The sequence below is a fragment of the Cavia porcellus genome, unplaced genomic scaffold, assembly GCF_034190915.1.
Source record: "Cavia porcellus strain 051 isolate PalLab524CR breed Dunkin Hartley unplaced genomic scaffold, mCavPor4.1 scaffold_66, whole genome shotgun sequence".
In the NCBI taxonomy this organism is placed as follows: domain Eukaryota; kingdom Metazoa; phylum Chordata; class Mammalia; order Rodentia; family Caviidae; genus Cavia; species Cavia porcellus.
In genome coordinates this window covers 1878930-1886536 of record NW_026947549.1, presented here as the reverse complement: position 1 = coordinate 1886536, position 7607 = coordinate 1878930, and positions in this window count along the sequence as shown.

Sequence of the window (7607 nt, the reverse complement as noted above, 5' to 3'; positions counted from 1 at the left end):
CATTGTATGGGTGTGTGTTACATGACATTCACTAGTAGGAGTGAGAAAAACATCACGGGGTGGTGCACATTGTATGGGTGTGTGTTACATTACATTCACTAGTAGGAGTGAGAAAAACATCACGGGGTGGTGCGCATTGTATTGGTGTGTGTTACATTACATTCACTAGTAGGAGTCAGAAAAACATCACGGGGTGGTGTGAATCGGAGGGTCTGAATTAGGATAGGCAGTGAGTGGCAATTTAGGATGGAGAAAAGCACCGCTGGGTGGTCAGCCTGGGGAGGTCAGGGAACATGCAGTGGCAATGTAGGATAGGTTTCTGAAAAACATCACGGGGTGGTTCCCATTGTATGGGTCTGTGTTACATTACATTCACTAGTAGGAGTGAGAAAAACATCACGGGGTGGTGCGCATTGTATGGGTGTGTGTTACATTACAATCACTAGTAGGAGTGAGAAAAACATCACGGGGTGGTGCGCATTGTATGGGTCTGTGTTACATTACATTCACTAGTAGGAGTGAGAAAAATATCACGGGTGGTGCGCATTGTATGGGTGTGTGTTACATTACATTCACAAGTAGGAGTGAGAAAAACATCACGGGGTGTTGCGCATTGTATGGGTGTGTGTTACATTACATTCACTAGTAGGAGTGAGAAAAACATCACGGGGTGGTGGGAATCGGAGGGTCTGAATTAGGACAGGCAGTGAGTGGAAATCTAGCATGGAGAAAAGCACCGCGGGGTGGTCAGCATGGGGAGGTCAGGGAACATGCAGTGGCAATGTAGGATAGGTTTCTGAAAAACATCGCGGGGTGGTGCGCATTGCATGGGTGTGTGTTACATTACATTCACTAGTAGGAGTGAGAAAAACATCACGGGCTGGTGCGCATTGTATGGGTGTGTGTTACATTACATTCACTAGTAGGAGTGAGAAAAACATCACGGGGTGGTGTGAATCGTAGGGTCTGAATTAGGATAGGCAGTGAGTGGCAATGTAGGATGGAGAAAAGCACCGCGGGGTGGTCAGCCTGGGGAGGTCAGGGAACATGCAGTGGCAATGTAGGATAGGTTTCTGAAAAACATCACGGGGTGGTGCACATTGTATGGGTCTGTGTTACATTACATTCACTAGTAGGATTGAGAAAAATATCACGGGGTATTGCGCATTGTATGGGTGTGTGTTACATTACATTCACTAGTAGGAGTGAGAAAAACATCACGGGGTGGTGCGCATTGTATGGGTGTGTGTTACATTACATTCACTAGTAGGTGTGAGAAAAACATCACGGGGTGGTGCGCATTGTACGGGTGTGTGTTACATTACATTCACTAGTAGGAGTGAGAAAAACATCACGGGGTGGTGCGCATTGTATGGGTCTGTGTTACATTACATTCACTAGTAGGAGTGAGAAAAACATCACGGGGTGGTGCGCATTGTATGGGTGTGTGTTACATTACATTCACTAGTAGGAGTGAGAAAAACTTCACGGTGTTGTGCGCATTGTATGGGTGTGTGTTACATTACATTCACTAGTAGGAGTGAGAAAAACATCACGGGGTGGTGGGAATCGGAGGGTCTGAATTAGGATAGGCAGTGAGTGGCAATGTAGGATGGAGAAAAGCACCACGGGGTGGTCAGCATGGGGAGGTCAGGGAACATGCAGTGGCAATGTAGGATAGGTTTCTGAAAAACATCGCGGGGTGGTGCGTATTGTATGGGTGTGTGTTACATTACATTAACTAGTAGGAGTGAGAAAAACATACCGGGGTGGTGCGCATTGTATGGGTGTGTGTTACATTACATTCACTAGTAGGAGTGAGAAAAACATCACGGGCTGGTGCGCATTGTATGGGTGTGTGTTACATTACATTCACTAGTAGGAGTGAGAAAAACATCACGGTGTGGTGTGAATCGGAGGGTCTGAATTAGGATAGGCAGTGAGTGGCAATGTAGGATGGAGAAAAGCACCGCGGGGTTGTCAGCATGGGGAGGTCAGGGAACGTGCAGTGGCAATGTAGGATAGGTTTCAGAAAAACATCACGGGGTGGTGCGCATTTTATGGGTGTGTGTTACATTACATTCACCAGTAGGAGTGAGAAAAACATCACGGGGTGGTGCGCATTGGATGGGTGTGTGTTACATTACATTCACTAGTAGGAGTGAGAAAAACATCACGGGGTGGTACGCATTGTATGGGTGTGTGTTACATTACATTCACTAGTAGGAGTGAGAAAAACATCACGGGGTGGTGCGCATTGTATGGGTATGTGTTACATTACATTCACTAGTAGGAGTGAGAAAAACATCACGGGGTGGTGCGCATTGTATGGGTGTGTGTTACATTACATTCACTAATAGGAGTGAGAAAAACATCACGGGGTGGTGCGCATTGTATGGGTGTGTGTTACATTACATTCACTAGTAGGAGTGAGAAAAACATCACGAACTGGTGCGCATTGTATGGGTGTGTGTTACATTACATTCACTAGTAAGAGTGAGAAAAACATCACGGGGTGGTGCGCATTGTATGAGTGTGTGTTACATTACATACACTAGTAGGAGTGAGAAAAACATCACGGGGTGGTGGGAATCGGAGTGTCTGAATTAGGATAGTCAGTGAGGGGCAATGTAGGATGGAGAAAAGCACCGCGGGGTGGTCAGCATGGGGAGGTCAGGGAACATGCAGTGGCAATGTAGGACAGGTTTCTGAAAAACATCGCGTGGTGGTGCGCATTGTATGGCTGTGTGTTACATTACATTCACTAGTAGGAGTGAGAAAAACATCACGGGGTGGTGCGCATTGTATGGGTGTGTGTTACATTACATTCACTAGTAGGAGTGAGAAAAACATCACGTGGTGGTGCGCATTGTATGGGTGTGTGTTACATTACATTCACTAGTAGGAGTGAGAAAAACATCACGGGGTGGTGCGCATTGTATGGGTGTGTGTTACATTACATTCACTAGTAGGAGTGAGAAAAACATCACGGGGTGGTGCGCATTGTATGGGTGTGTTTTACATTACATTCACTAGTAGGAGTGAGAAAAATATCACGGGGTGGTGCGCATTGTATGGGTGTGTGTTACATTACATTCACTAGTAGGAGTGAGAAAAACATCACGGGGTGGTGCGCATTGTATGGGTCTGTATTACATTACATTCACTACTAGGAGTGAGAAAAACATCACGGGTGGTGCGCATTGTATGGGTGTGTGTTACATTACATTCACTAGTAGGAGTGAGAAAAACATCATGGGGTGGTGCGCATTGTATGGGTGTGTGTTACATTACATTCACTAGTAGGAGTGAGAAAAACATCACGGGGTGGTGCGCATTGTATGGGTGTGTGTTACATTACATTAACTAGTAGGAGTGAGAAAAACATCACAGGTGGTGCGCATTGTATGGGTGTGTGTTACATTACATTTACTAGTAGGAGTGAGAAAAACATCACGGGGTGGTGCGCATTGTATGGGTGTGTGTTACATTACATTCACTAGTAGGAGTGAGAAAAACATCATGGGGTGGTGCACATTGTATGGGTGTGTGTTACATTACATTCACTAGTAGGAGTTAGAAAAACATCACGGTGTTGTGCGCATTGTATGGGTGTGTGTTACATTACATTCACTAGTAGGAGTGAGAAAAACATCACGGGGTGGTGTGATTCGGAGGGTCTGAATTAGGATAGGCAGTGAGTGGCAATGTAGGATGGAGAAAAGCACCGCGGGGTGGTCAGCATGGGGAGGTCAGGGAACATGCAGTGGCAATGTAGGATAGGTTTCTGAAAAACATCGCGGGGTGGTGCGCATTGTATGGGTGTGTGTTACATTTCATTAACTAGTAGGAGTGAGAAAAACATCACGGGGTGGTGCGCATTGTATGGGTGTGTGTTACATTACATTCACTAGTAGGAGTGAGAAAAACATCACGGGCTGGTGCGCATTGTATGGGTGTGTGTTACATTACATTCACTAGTAGGAGTGAGAAAAACATCACGGGGTGGTGCGCATTGTATGGGTGTGTGTTACATTACATTAACTAGTAGGAGTGAGAAAAACATCACGGGGTGGTGGGAATTGGAGGGTCTGAATTAGGACAGGCAGTGAGTGGAAATGTAGGATGGAGAAAAGCACCGCGGGGTGGTCAGCATGGGGAGGTCAGGGAACATGCAGTGGCAATGTAGGATAGGTTTCTGAAAAACATCGCGGGGTGGTGCGCATTGCATGTGTGTGTGTTACATTACATTCACTAGTAGGAGTGAGAAAAACATCACGGGCTGGTGCGCATTGTATGGGTGTGTGTTACATTTCATTCACTAGTAGGAGTGAGAAAAACATCACGGGGTGGTGTGAATCGTAGGGTCTGAATTAGGATAGGCAGTGAGTGGCAATGTAGGATGGAGAAAAGCACCGCGGGGTGGTCAGCCTGGGGAGGTCAGGGAACATGCAGTGGCAATGTAGGATAGGTTTCTGAAAAACATCACGGGGTGGTGCACATTGTATGGGTGTGTGTTACATTACATTCACTAGTAGGAGTGAGAAAAACATCACGGGGTGGTGCGCATTGTATGGGTGTGTGTTACATTACATTCACTAGTTGGAGTGAGAAAAACATCACGGGGTGGTGCGCATTGTATGGGTGTGTGTTACATTACATTCACTAGTAGGAGTGAGAAAAACATCACGGGGTGGTGCGCATTGTATGGGTGTGTGTTACATTACATTCACTAGTAGGATTGAGAAAAACATCACGGGGTGGTGCGCATTGTATGGGTGTGTGTTACATTACGTTCACTAGTAGGAGTGAGAAAAACATCCCGGGGTGGTGCGCATTGTATGGGTGTGTGTTACATTACGTTCACTAGTAGGAGTGAGAAAAACATCCCGGGGTGGTGCGCATTGTATGGGTGTGTGTTACATTACACTCACTAGTAGGAGTGAGAAAAACATCACGGGTGGTGTGAATCGGAGGGTCTGAATTAGGATAGGCAGTGAGTGGCAATGTAGGATGGAGAAAAGCACCGCGGGGTGGTCAGCATGGGGAGGTCAGGGAACATGCAGTGGCAATGTAGCATAGGTTTCTGAAAAACATCGCGGGGTGGTGCGCATTGTATGGGTGTGTGTTACATTACATTAACTAGTAGGAGTGAGAAAAACATCACGGGGTGGTGCGCATTGTATGGGTGTGTGTTACATTGCATTCACTAGTAGGAGTGAGCAAAACATCACGGGCTGGTGCGCATTGTATGGGTGTGTGTTACATTACATTCACTAGTAGGAGTGAGAAAAACATCACGGGGTGGTGCGCATTGTATGGGTGTGTGTTACATTACATTCACTAGTAGTAGTGAGAAAAACATCACGGGGTGGTGGGAATCGGAGGGTCTGAATTAGGACAGGCAGTGAGTGGAAATGTAGGATGGAGAAAAGCACCGCGGGGTGGTCAGCATGGGGAGGTCAGGGAACATGCAGTGGCAATGTAGGATAGGTTTCTGAAAAACATCGCGGGGTGGTGCGCATTGCATGGGTGTGTGTTACATTATATTCACTAGTAGGAGTGAGAAAAACATCACGGGCTGGTGCGCATTGTATGGGTGTGTGTTACATTTCATTCAATAGTAGGAGTGAGAAAAACATCACGGGGTGGTGTGAATCGTAGGGTCTGAATTAGGATAGGCAGTGAGTGGCAATGTAGGATGGAGAAAAGCACCGCGGGGTGGTCAGCCTGGGGAGGTCAGGGAACATGCAGTGGCAATGTAGGATAGGTTTCTGAAAAACATCGCGGGGTGGTGCGCATTGCATGGGTGTGTGTTACATTACATTCACTAGTAGGAGTGAGAAAAACATCACGGGCTGGTGCGCATTGTATGGGTGTGTGTTACATTTCATTCACTAGTAGGAGTGAGAAAAACATCACGGGGTGGTGTGAATCGTAGGGTCTGAATTAGGATAGGCAGTGAGTGGCAATGTAGGATGGAGAAAAGCACCGCGGGGTGGTCAGCCTGGGGAGGTCAGGGAACATGCAGTGGCAATGTAGGATAGGTTTCTGAAAAACATCACGGGGTGGTGCACATTGTATGGGTGTGTGTTACATTACATTCACTAGTAGGAGTGAGAAAAACATCACGGGGTGGTGCGCATTGTATGGGTGTGTGTTACATTACATTCACTAGTTGGAGTGAGAAAAACATCACGGGGTGGTGCGCATTGTATGGGTGTGTGTCACATTACATTCACTAGTAGGAGTGAGAAAAACATCACGGGGTGGTGCGCATTGTATGGGTGTGTGTCACATTACATTCACTAGTAGGATTGAGAAAAACATCACGGGGTGGTGCGCATTGTATGGGTGTGTGTTATATTACGTTCACTAGTAGGAGTGAGAAAAACATCCCAGGGTGGTGCGCATTGTATGGGTGTGTGTTACATTACATTCACTAGTAGGAGTGAGAAAAACATCACGGGGTGGTGCGCATTGTATGGGTCTGTGTTACATTACATTCACAAGTAGGAGTCAGAAAAACATCACGGGGTGGTGTGAATCGGAGGGTCTGAATTAGGATAGGCAGTGAGTGGCAATTTAGGATGGAGAAAAGCACCGCTGCGTGGTCAACCTGGGGAGGTCAGGGAACATGCAGTGGCAATGTAGGATAGGTTTCTGAAAAACATCACGGGGTGGTTCACATTGTATGGGTCTGTGTTACATTACATTCACTAGTAGGAGTGAGAAAAACATCACGGGGTGGTGCGCATTGTATGGGTGTGTGTTACATTACATTCACTAGTAGGAGTGAGAAAAACATCACGGGGTGGTGCGCATTGTATGGGTCTGTGTTACATTACATTCACTAGTAGGAGTGAGAAAAACATCACGGGTGGTGCGCATTGTATGGGTGTGTGTTACATTACATTCACTAGTAGGAGTGAGAAAAACATCACGGGGTGTTGCGCATTGTATGGGTGTGTGTTACATTACATTCACTAGTAGGAGTGAGAAAAACATCACGGGGTGGTGGGAATCGGAGGGTCTGAATTAGGACAGGCAGTGAGTGGAAATGTAGGATGGAGAAAAGCACCGCGGGGTGGTCTGCATGGGGAAGTCAGGGAACATGCAGTGGCAATGTAGGATAGGTTTCTGAAAAACATCGCGGGGTGGTGCGCATTGCATGGGTGTGTGTTACATTACATTCACTAGTAGGAGTGAGAAAAACATCACGGGTGGTGCGCATTGTATGGGTGTGTGTCACATTACATTCACTAGTAGGAGTGAGAAAAACATCATGGGGTGGTGCGCATTGTATGGGTGTGTGTCACATTACATTCACTAGTAGGAGTGAGAAAAACATCACGGGGTGGTGCGCATTGTATGGGTGTGTGTTACATCACATTCACTAGTAGGAGTGAGAAAAACATCACGGTGTTGTGCGCATTGTATGGGTGTGTGTTACATTACATTCACTAGTAGGAGTGAGAAAAACATCACGGGGTGGTGGGAATCGGAGGGTCTGAATTAGGATATGCAGTGAGTGGCAATGTAGGATGGAGAAAAGCACCGCAGGGTGGTCAGCATGGGGAGGTCAGGGAACATGCAGTGGCAATGTA